Below are 12,603 nucleotides of genomic sequence, written 5' to 3'. Positions count from 1 at the left end.
CTGTTCCGTTTTCTGCCTTTTTCGTTGTAAAACTGAAATGTCCCATGCTCCTGAATGCACCATAGCTTTCCGACGCTCACGAACGCAACACTGAACGCTGAGCTGTGCAGACGCGCGTTTGATTTTCCGCTTAAGACAAAGTTTTGCAGTTTCACAACACACGTCGGCTCTCACGGTTTATTGTTGTGTGTGAATAACAAGAGGCGGCTGTCAACAAGCTTGAAGGCTGTCATTTTTGATGCGCTGCTTGAGCTGAAATAAAACCGTGAAACGTCCGCTCGCTTGCTGTTCTTTCAGAAGGCTCCACCAGCACAGGATGGATCATCAGAGTGATAGAGACAAGGAGCCGTAGCGGGAAACGGCGATACAGGGCGCGAAGCAATAAAAATATCATTACATATTTCGCAAAGGTTTTTCTTTATATTTTTAAAAAAATGTAACTAAATTTGTAATTCTTAATATTTTCGGAAGTAACTGTAACTGAATTACATATTTTCTCATTGTAACTGTAACGAATTACAGTTACTCTTTTTTTGTAATTAAATTACGTAACGTCGTTACATGTAATCCGTTACTCCCCAACACTGCTTGGGAAGAATATGAAATGCGCCTTATAAATCTTGTGCGTCTTATAGTCTGAAAAATGTGGTACTTTGAACATGGACAGGAGTGCCAAGAAGCAAACCACGTACAAGTTTATAAGAAGAAGAAGAAGGCCTCAGTAGAAAAACATAAGACCAAAGTGGATTTGGGAGATTTTTTTCACACAATCACCCTGAGGAGTGGAAGAGCAGATTGCACATTCTATTCAAAAATAGACAAATATTTCTTACTTGCATTTCCGGAAAAACCCCTTCCTTTAACTCTCCTAAAGGACTTTCCTATAGAAAACCAGTGGGGGAAGCTGAAGAGAAGAGAGCATAAGAGAGGACCCAGGACTGCATGATTTAGAAAGATTGTGCAAAGAGGAAACCTCAAAGATCAGTGAAACTGGCTCTAATTAATATTACCTTTTTTGTCTGGTACCACTTGCTAACAAAAAAAACAAATTAGTTTTATAACTTATCAATATGTTTAATTCCATCTTGAATTCTACATATCCACTGAGTTAAGTGCATATGGTCTAATGGGGTAGGAGGCATCTAGATAGACTTCTGATTTCTTTTTTTTTATCCAAGAGGGAAGAATAAAAGTGTAACAGGTTCTACATTCCAAAGTTTCCACCAGTGAATCTTCTCAGAACAAAAAGGAACTGCCTGTTGCACAATGGGACTCTGCTTCTGTTGGGCATAAAAATATATAATTTTCAGTTAGGACAGTGGTGGTTGTTTCTTTTGTTGAATGTCTCATTGTCTGGCAGCTATTACACTCTGGATTAGGAACCAGGTTGTGGAAGGCAACAGCCCACACTCAGCAACAATAAAGCAAAGGACACCTAGGAACCTTAAATAAACATGAGAAAACTTAGCAATGCAAATGATGGAAACAAACATTTATTGCAACCGAAGTCCAAACAAAGTGCTGAGACACAGTAGCATCTTGTTTCTTTGTTCGGCAAAAGCTTTCTTTAATTGTGGCATTTTTTTTTTGTTTTGCATCAGAAAAACTTCAACCCAGACCAGTTCAACAAAAGTTGTGCAACCGATTAGAATTGGACAGTGGGAAAATGTAGGAGCTCTGTCAGATAATGTGCTTATGGGAGTTCATAAAGTTAGCCAAGATTACTATTTTCTTCCATCTCTGCCATAACGGAGTTTTACACGTGAAGTTCACCCGAAACATTTCATCCTCGCTAAAATAAATTGTTTTGCTCATTTAAAGTATTGTTACTTTTATCTTTATGAAATAATAACAGTTTTACATTCCTAATTTTGACAGGAGCATACAGCTCTGAACCTTCCTTTTGAAGATGCTTAACCTTTGGGATCATATGTTATGTCCCACGTATGAAAGCCTAACAGATGTGTTTTTATGCTAATTAATGCAAAATCCAAGATGCTGGAGTTTTTCAAGGAAATCCTATTGCATCAATTATACAAAATTTGGGAATTTAAACAAAATAAAACAATATTTTACAGACACAAAGAGGACAAAGAGGTGCCAAACAATCCTAAACAAGAGTGCCTGCTTCACATTCACCTTCTACCTCAAGATTAATTTATCATCCAATCAGTGCATCCCAGTGGACCCCCACTTATTCACCCCCTTCCTTCCTCCTCCCCCACCTCGAAGGATCTCCCCTCCTTTCTGCTGTCAGCTCAGCAGTTTTTGAGGGAACTGGTTGCTCTTTGAAATGCATATTTTGCAATGCCCGACACTGACATGTGTACACTACGGAGTAATTGTGGAGGCCAAATGTTTAATTACACATGGCAGGCAGAGCAGTGGGAGGCTGCAACACAGCGGCACACAAAAACAAGCGACTAGCTTCTCTTCTTTTGGTCAGATGCGCCAACAACCAGTTCAGGCACCCCCATACTGAGAGGACAGACGGTCGGATGAAGGGAGGTGAAAGCAGGGAAGGGAGGGAGGAAAATGTGTCATGTTTGGGTATTAAAAGCTGATTTAAATATTATTAATTTGCTAAGTAATCTAATCTATTGAATAGTTTTAGTTGATTCTGCAGGGCTACATTAGTCCCGTGGTGGTCTTCAGTCTTCCCAGCTGGCCTGGGGTTTGTCGGGCTCCTGCTAATGGATGCAGACTGGTCCTGGGGAGCTGGGTGGAGAAAGACTGGGGTCCAATCTTTGTGACCTGTGGGTTTGTCGGGAGGAAGCGCAGAGCAGCAGGGGAAGTGGGAGCACCTGTGCGAGTCAGAGGCAGCCCGTCAAGCCCAACTAATTTTGAAATTGACCTCCGACTTCTGTTCCCACGGAGCGCCAAGGCTCGCAGGCTGAGAAAGGTCTGATCCCCCGCTCCGACTCCTGCTTCTAATTACCAACTAAAACAAAGTTGTTATCAGATTAGGCCTCCTTATAAAACCATATCATTGATTGTATCCTTTGCTCAGTGTCAGTACAAATTAGGCCATTAGCACACAACAGGGCCGTGGCGAGTCATTTAATAAAATGAAGCTAAAGCCGATAATGGCTGTAGTTTCTTGAGTGGTTAACCCACTGTGAAGAATTAACCCTTAACTCAGAGGACGTACACATTTCAAGGAAAAAGACCAGCTAGATTGGCAAGGTTTGCAATAAAGACATTGGTGTAAAAGAATGTGCCTGCTTTTTAGCCATATTTGGACATATAGGTATTCATAATCAAATAATTCAGTGCTGAGAAATTTAAGAAATACAAATACGCAGCAAAAACAGATTTTTTTTAATTTATTTAGTTGTTTCCGTAAGACGGTGAATAATACAATTGTACCCCCAAGATTTATTCCTATTTAAAATGGCAACAATTATAAACAGGAAAAAACATTAGGTGCACATGAAAATAACATTCTTACTTGGCATTTCGACGGATGTAAAACAGTAAATGGCCTTTACTTGTATAGTGCTTTATCAAACCCTGAGGACCCCAAAGCGCTTCACGCTACAGTCATTCATCCATTCACACGCTGGTGGAGGTAAGTTATGACAGAAGCAAGGCTGCCATACATTCAGTGCCACCATGCCCTCTGACCAACACCAGCAGGCAAACCGGGTGAAGTATCTCGCATAAGGACACAACGACTGAAAGAGCCAGAACTAGTTTTTGACCAGCAACACAGGACAAGCTCCCTAAATGACTGCAGATTTCCTTGTTGTCATTTAGTTAGGTGCTTCTGAGTGTTGAAGTGGGTGTGATGGCCATATTTTAATCCAAAAAGGTGTTTGAGGCCTTGAGAAATAAGATTGCAGCAGCTTTTTCGTAAGGGTAAGGGATTTAAAGTCTCAAAAGAATTTTGAAATGTGCCACTCACTATACAGAAAGTAGTTTACAAGTGGAGGGCCCTCAAAATAAGTTTACCCTGAAATCAGACCGTAAGATGCTACAAGCAAAAACATAAAATGCCATCTGGGGACCAGCAGCAGAAACTGGCCCGTGTTGATATGGTCTGTAAAATCAGAAAGAGATTGCATAGGTTTACCTTTCATGGGAGGCTTGCAACAAAGAAGCATTTTCTCCCTGAGAAAAAGATGAAGACCAGATTGATGTTTGTCAAAAGGAACAAACACAAAGATCAGAACTTCTGGAATAATGTTTTTTGGAGAGATAATTTTGAGATTCAATCATTTCAACAGTCTTGTTTGCCATAAACCAAATATAGCATTCCAGAAAAGCAATTACAACCTAGGAGCTATAAGGTTATGGTATAATTTTCTGTAGCGGCTTACACAGATGAAACCTCTAAAAGATCTCAAAGCTACAAGTAAGGAGTAGGAGAACCTTTACTCCAACTGATGTCAGTGACCTTTTGGCTACAGAAAGGTCAGCTGAGAGGAGCGATCAGGGAGTAGGGTCCTAACTTTTGGTTAGGAAAGACATTTTTGTTAAACGTGTTTTGTTTATTGAATAAAACATAATGTTTGCTTTTGGTTTTTTGCTAGTTGAAAATAAATTACTTTCTTTTCCTGAGATCTTTTCATAAATATATATATATATATATATTAATACAGAACTGTATATTTAACTGGGTGTTTTAATTTTTGGACATGGCTGTATTTTTATGAAACATTCAAACAAAAGATGTTTGGGTGGATATGGACTTGTAATGTGGCCTGTGTCTGTGTGCCTCCCTACAAGCTGTAGCACGTTCAAACAATCACATAACCGATTAAACTGCTGCAGCCCCCAGTTTTCCGCCACACTCTGTTACGGGTAGAGGCGTCTGCCAAAGCAATGCTGCCAGACGTCTGGAAGCTACAGCTTATGGATATGACAGTGAGACAGTTACGTATGAGGAACTAATAAAAATGATGACGATGCCAAGGCAAAGACATCAGCAGCAATTGTGGAGAAGCAGTTTTGTGTTTCTGGAAAGGGCAAGGTATGACTTGTACAGCTCCTAATCTTCCCTCCTAATCTTCCCACCCTGGAAATTCCTAGCAATGCTTTGAAAAAAAATTACAAAAATTCCCAGAATTCTATCTTTGACTATATTGGCCTCTGTTGGTGTGGTAAATCTTAAAGTTTGTGTCTTGTACAATCAGAAAAAGACAGACATTCTCCAAAAGCATTTTCTCTCTAAAAATAATATAACTGTGTAACTTATGTGTGGAAAGTCATGATACACCTAACACGGCATATAAACACAACACCTTTTACTAGTGGTATACTGGTGGTGAAGATGTAATGATAAGGGTTTCCTTTGCAGCCAAAGGACATGGGCACCTTGCAGTGACAGAGTTATAAAGTCATAAACAAAATGACTACTTCAGTTTAATACTGCCAAAAACGGTTCTAGAAGAAAAGTGTTCTCTGTTTGGAAAATTCCCTGTTTCAACACATCTGATTTGAACACCTGAATCATCCCCTTAGCCCGTGTAGGCGCTCTGCAGATGTTGGACAGTGCGATCAACTGTTCGCTTTAAAAAAAATGGAAAGTTTATGTCTTGGTATGTCTGCGTTTTTTATGTAATTATGCGGTCTGGTGTCTGCCCTACCAAAAACTCCATCATGGTAACACATAATGACAATCAAGCTTCTTGATTCTTGAAAGTTAGAGTTCTTTTTTATCCCAAATTACTGATGAAAAACCCAAAAGAATTGTACGGATTGGGATGCTCATCAGTACAAATGTAGACCAGATCAGTGATGGATAATTTGTGAAAGCTGGTTCATTTAAAGCAGGAACTAATGGGTAGAAGTGGTGGAGCGTTAAGGTTGAAACTCACCAAACTGTCCGATCCTTCCGACAACATAAAATCTCATCGTAGCCATTAGACCTAATCAAAGGGAATGGGGCCGGGCTGCCTGACTTGCGTAGCTCTGACCATAGTAGACCCCTGCTTTATTTTAGTTGGAGCTACAAAGCATTTTGACAGGAAATCCATGAATCAGACAGGAAGAGAGACACGTTTGGCAAAGTAAACCACGTTCGCCTAGGGGAAAATCCAAAATATAATCTCAAAAACCAAGGTAAACAGAATGCAACTTCCAGCCGGTTTGTCCCGATATTGGTCCACACAGCTCAATAACTAATCAACATAACATTTCAATAAACAGTGTGCTTACCCATGGTAGGAGCTCAGAATTACAGCAAACAGATAAGAAAACGAAACAACAATCTTGGAGCTTATTCCAGCAGTACTGCAGCTTTACGTTTACTGCCCAGCTTGTTTATGTTGGTGGATCTTCCAGAATTGGTGGTACATACTCTCATCTGAATACTCGATCTCGTGAGTTCAGTGTTACGTAAAGGGAGCCTCTACGCAGTCAGTAGACGAGGAACAACATACATCAGGTTGGATGCTTTGGTGTGTTTCACTCTTGAGTGTTGCAGTCAACTGCCTGATCATCTAACCGTTTAAACATGGAACTGAGTCAGACTCGAGTCACAACTGCAGTGAATTTAGACTTGATTTGATAAACTCACAAAAGATTTGGTACTTAACTTGGACTTTTACTCTAGGGGTATGAAGTTACTTAGGAAAAGTGTCATGGAGACACACCTTACAGACATCACTGTGTGAGAAGCTATAGGGTGTGACTTCAGCTCACCTCTGGTCTCCACCATAAATGTTTATACTCAAGGCTGCACTTTGGTCCACTTTCTAACACTGTTGCCTTTCAGCAAGAAGGCCCTGAGTTTACATCCCAACCTTAGGTCTTTCAGCATGGCGTTTCTATGTTCTCCCCATATAGGTGTGGCTTCTCACCAGGTACCTGGTGTTTTCTCCAAGTGCTCCTTCGTTGAAGGCTTGCTTGTCCTGTGTTGTCTGCTATCATGTGATGGACTGTTTACCTGTCCAAGGCTGAATCAACCCTAACTTTTAATGCATTGAATAGAGAACAGGGAGATTTGGTAGGAAAATTGGATGGTGGCTTCACCCAGAGTCTTCTTGGTGGGAAGGGTAAGCAACACGATAACCTTTGACCCCAAAGCTTTGTTAAAAACAGCTTTTATGGAGAAATAGTAAATTTTTCAAACCAAAATAGACACTCACATCTACCTCTTATATTTCCCACAGTCAACACGTTGAATCCCTGGGTTCTCCATCTTTTCTCTTCTGCTGCACGTCATTACCATCATAAAGCCAGAGAGGATATGCATGGTTTCATTCACAAAATCATCTCTCAGTGTAAAGGCGATGAAATCTTTGGAGGAGCGGGAAGGGGGAGGGACTGGAAGGGGGGGAAAAATGTGGCCCCAGGAGCAACAACTAAATGAAAACAGCAGTCTCAACCCAAAGCGCGTTCACTCAAGCATCAGCGCCCAGAACAATGGCGCTGTTGTGTGTTTTCAACAACCTCTGTGTTGTACGGGGGTCCTGACCTTAGTCTGGGTTGACCCCAACCTGTTAGAGAAGGGGTTGTTTGTTTGGAAATGACACATTACACCTCACGTGTTAGACCACAAAGCTGCTGTCAGTCTAGCAAACCGACAATCCAAGGCGAGATCTATTTTCATATGTCTGGAACCAGAAATTCTTCCCCACGTCAGACCTTTCCACGCTGCAACGTTTGGATCCATCTGTATCCGATTGTCTTTATTAAATTTTTGTTGTCCTTTTGTTTAGGGAGAGTTTTGCTTTGATGTGATCTTCAAATAAGCATATTGTACACTGACAATAGTTTTGTTTTTTTTAACCATAACATATAGATGCATTCTGGGCTGGTGCTTTGGGAATATGGGGTTCAGAGATTGCTTATACATTCTTAATCCCTGAAAGGTAAGCAAGAAGAATGTTTTTTTAGAGATGCATATTTCTTAAAAATCGTTCTTGCAATACAACTTCTGACCAAAATAGAGTACAGTACAAAGTCATGTGCTGTGGACGCTACAAGGTAGTGGAAAATTACAGAGAGACTTGCGACCTCTGACTTGTAAGCGTACTGCAGGAGCAGGCTGTCAATCTCTGTCAGTGGGACTTTCTGTGTCAAAAATGACTGAGTCTATTTAAAAGCTCTCTGGTTTTAATGAAGTGACTGCTTATGTGAAGTTTTAAGAGGTCTTTTTCTTCCACCAACTGTGATCTGTTTGTAATGTGGAAAGCTTTTTTTTAACTTTCTCCCCTTGTGGCTAGAAGAGGTACAGAAAATGAGCCATCCTCTGTCTTTGGACTTCCTGGAGTGGTAAGAAAAAGCCTCTCCTGGTAAAATAAAGTATTGCAAAAACCTTCTAACTTGCTTTTCGGGGCTTTTGTAGCTACAGTTTAAGAAGCCTCTGTATCACCAAAGCAAGGGCTCATTCCATGTCGTCCATAACACCACATCATAGAGTGATCTGCAAGGATGCATTCCCTCAAAATGTTCAACATTTTATCACATTACATCTGCCAACTTCAAGGCTGGATTTTAGATCAACACAGAGAAGCGTGTTATTGGAAAGTGGAAGGAAAAAAAATACATATTTTCTGTATTTATGGCTGGACCTTAAAAAATGTCCCTCATACATGTGACACGTGGCAAAAATAAATAATTCTGGTAATCTTAACTGACCAAAATCAAGAAAATGTAAGTCAGCTAGAAGGAGATCCAGGATGGATCCTGGTGAGGGTACAATAACCATTTCTGGATCAACAGACGGGATGTCTGGGGTTACAGGAGCTGAATGCTGGAGGGAGGAATCATTTCCGTTCCACTATCTGCAATAAACATATTTTAAACAGCGATATTTGTGGTCTGATGTCACCAACAGCAAAGGATTTTAGAGATAAACCACCAGAAAAACATGTCCTCCGTTAACAAGTTCTGAGCCGTACGTTGTACTGCAGCGAAGAAAAAGAACCATCAGCATCAAAGAAAAGTTGTTTCTCACCATCAGTAAACTTGTGCTTTGGACAAGACCGTTTTTTAACGAACAGATAGTTTTAATAAACATGTCTTTAAGGATGAAACCTAAAGTAAGTAGTCAAAAGCTTTCAAGATGCCTATTTTTCTAGACAAAAAGCTCCAAGTAATATTTTATCTCAAATGGCAGACAGAAAAACACAGCAGTCAATCAGTTCATCCTTAGAACACATAAACTGGTGACCAAAGACAATAAACTTACATGAAAAGTAAGGACATTTTCTGGTTGGTGGATTTATTTCCAGTCTAGCAGCTGCTTGGATAATAAAGTTTGAATCGTAGCTTTGGGTTTTAACTTCTGTCTGCCCCACAGCGCTGCGTTATGATCCCCCACTGTCACGAACGAGCGAACATGAGGCGGCACTCAGCGCATGCTGGGTCTTCAGGTCTGCAGGGAACCTTCGTAAAGCTGCAGGAGGAGGCCAGCAAGCTGAGGATCCAGGGATGACCTTCTCACCTTAAAGGGGAAGGAAAGGCAAAGCGGAAGCCGAAGCAGGCGAGACAATGCAAAGCTGCTTGTGAGGAAAAAGATGAGATTATGTGCATCAGGAAGACCATATACTGTAACTCAAGCTTTGTTTTAATGTTTTCTACTTACATTTATGGGAGAAAATGAGAAGACCACATTAAATATTTAGTTCTTTATAAAAAGGTTTTCACACACGGAATGCTAATCCAATTTTTAAACACCAGAAAAAAGTTATGAAATTACACGTAAATCTTAAAAACCATGTGTTTTCTAGCTGAGTAAAAGGTTAACATACTTTATCCCCCAAGAAATAGTGTTACCCCATTTTGAGTGAAATAACTTCAGTAAGAAGCCTTTTGTAATCATCTACTAGTCTCTGACATCAGACAGACAAGCGGTTCTCCCTCTCCTTACTTTCAGCTGAGATTTTCTTTTTTTTTTTTTTTGCATGAAAAGCTTGTTTCAAGTCACCTCACGGCATTTTAATGAGATCTAGATGTGGGCTTTGGCTCTGGACTTTCCATTTCTTGGTCGGGCATCCACTGAGATGTTTGGACCATTGTGACTTGTTGGGTCCAGTACTGCTTCAGCTTTGAATTTGTTACAGATGGACTTTTCTGTGATCCATGGTAACATTCATGGTTGACTCTCTGATAGTGAGCTGACCAGATCCTGCTACAGCACAGCATCCCCATGCCGTGACACTTCCACCTGCTGTGTCATTATGTGTTCACTCTAGAGCGGGCATCGATTACAGACACAGTGAGATCCTCTAACAGATTTATTGAGCACCAAAAGCTGCAGGGTAATGCTTTGAGGGTCTGGGCAAGATTTCAGGGTGTAAGGTGTCTTGATTATATAACCATAATGAAATATTGGTGAGACACCAGCTCAGAATTCACACATATTCACACATAACACAGAGACACCAACAGGATATAATATTCAAATAGTTTAATGCCCTGACAACACTTTCTGGCAAGCTAAAAGCGTGCAAAATAGTCTTCAATTTAAATCTGATAAGATTTAAATGTTTGAGTCAAAAAACACAGATAGCAGTCACTTTACAGAACTATGTCAATTACGGTGCATGGGATATTAGTAAAAGGTCCAGGAGAGGGTGAGCAGAGACTGAATTTGGCAGGTGGTGGAGAACCACCTGCCAAATTACTGTTTCTCTGTTTACTTCCTTCCAGGAAGGAGCAGACAGTGGTCTGGATGGTGTTAGATGCGTGGATAAGCAGGCGAGCCTGGGCTAAGTTGCAGTGTGCTGTAAACAGCTGCTACCAGGAGGACAGCCAGAGAGAAGTGAGCGGATTTATGGTGGGGATCTTAGGGGGATTTCTCCAATAGTTGAAGGAGTGAGGAAGCAGAGCACTCCTGAGTGGGAACTTGAAGGTTCCCTAAAAAGGAAAGAAAACGCTCTACTTAAAATCAGACCTTCAGAGCAAGAGCAATGTGGAGAAGGAAGGCCTGTTACCACGTTGAATGAGCAACCGATCTGTCATCTGCGTTGTGGTCTCTTTTATGCTCCTCCTCATTGGTCCTAACAAGCTGCAGAATAATTTTTTGTTTAGTAATCACATTTATTCTATTGTTTAGCTGTTGTTAAATATACTGCAGTATTATCCACATATGTCAAAAAAAATGCACCCATTGCAAACATGCTCACCAACATCCTGTAAGAATGGCAATACTAATGGCAGCATCACACTGTGGACCTTTTTTAAGACCACCTCTAAATGTTTTATCTGCATCCAAAACATCCTCCCCCTAATTGCCATTGAGAGCCACAAACCACCAACTTCACCTCAGTTCATCAGTGACAGTTGGAACTGATATTCCAACAAGCATAAAGACTGGATTTCAAATGGACGGAGGACCCTCCCAAAGATGTGTCTTATCCAATCAGTCCATCTTGAAAAAAGATCTTTGAAATGACTTGAAATCCCAGAATAGTAATGCTCGTGCTACATGGGTGTTAACACCTGATCACATTTCTAGTCTTTGCCGATTTCCTCTAACCCTGAATAAAAATCCTCCTAAATTTCAACTGGAGTGAAACTTTTCAGCAGCCAACACATGTTTTCTCTGAGCCTTTCTACACCTGACGGTAGACACCCACTTTGTGTAATAAAAAACAGACTGTTGTCATATAACGCATGCTTCATCTGACCAATCTGACCTTCCCCCCACCGACTGGCTCTTGAAAACTATCAGGATGCCCTCTACAAGTGCATTTGTTGCCAGACTGTACCGATCCACTTAGGCTAACATGTTTCCTGGCAGCATCGGCGTGTGTCTGATGACATCATTGACACTGAAACTACATATAGTGTCACGGGCCTCTGGCAGTCACTCAGGGCAAACACCCGGCGCCACGCCTGCCGTTTCTTTTTTTTTTTTTTTTGGCAGGTCTCGGAGTATAACCTGCTGCTGCCGTGGCTCGGTTTGCAGAACACATCAATTTGTTCCCTTGCTTTCTCCGGGAGATGATCCCTTTTCTTTTCTTTTTTTGCCTGCTCCCCTCTGGCGACGATCCAGAGCGCCACGCACGGAGCTCATCTGCATACCTTTGTTATCCGGTGGCGGTTCTGAGGGAGAGGAAGGACAAGCAGAGGGACAACGTGTTGCAACCTCGCCATCTGGACTTTGTTTCTTCGACACCCACAAATTAAAATCCAACCTGTACGGCGATGATGAGGAGGAGGAGGAGGAGGAGTGGAGGTTGGGGGGGGGGGGAGTAAAATTGTCAAAAGGCAACAATACTTCTAATCTCTTTCTCCCTCTGTGCGTTTTCAAAAAGAGGAGAGAAGAAGAAAGACACTTTAATAATTAGAGGGACAGAAAGCTCAAACAGATGAAACAATGTCCCTCTGCTTTTTTTTTCCTCTGCCTATCGTCAGTAATGACTCGCGTGCTGATGGAGAGGGGGCTCTTTGAGGATGACATTCAAACGCTGACATTTGAATTATGTCTGTTTATCAGAGGGAGAATGGCCCGCCCGCCTTTTGTTGTGCCTCCTTCCGCGTGGCCGCAGGTACTCAAGCTGCCGGGTTCATTTTAATCACGCATAGTACAGCACAACACGATGCATAATGGCTCAAAGCCATCCTGGAGGGGCAATTTTAGATGTAAAAGTACACTAAAAACTTTAATGGCTTTTATTTCGAGCATTTCCTGCAGAAGAGCCA

This window comes from Fundulus heteroclitus, chromosome 24 (genome assembly GCF_011125445.2).
Source record: "Fundulus heteroclitus isolate FHET01 chromosome 24, MU-UCD_Fhet_4.1, whole genome shotgun sequence".
In the NCBI taxonomy this organism is placed as follows: Eukaryota; Metazoa; Chordata; class Actinopteri; order Cyprinodontiformes; family Fundulidae; genus Fundulus; species Fundulus heteroclitus.
Note: the sequence above shows the minus strand (reverse complement) of the source record.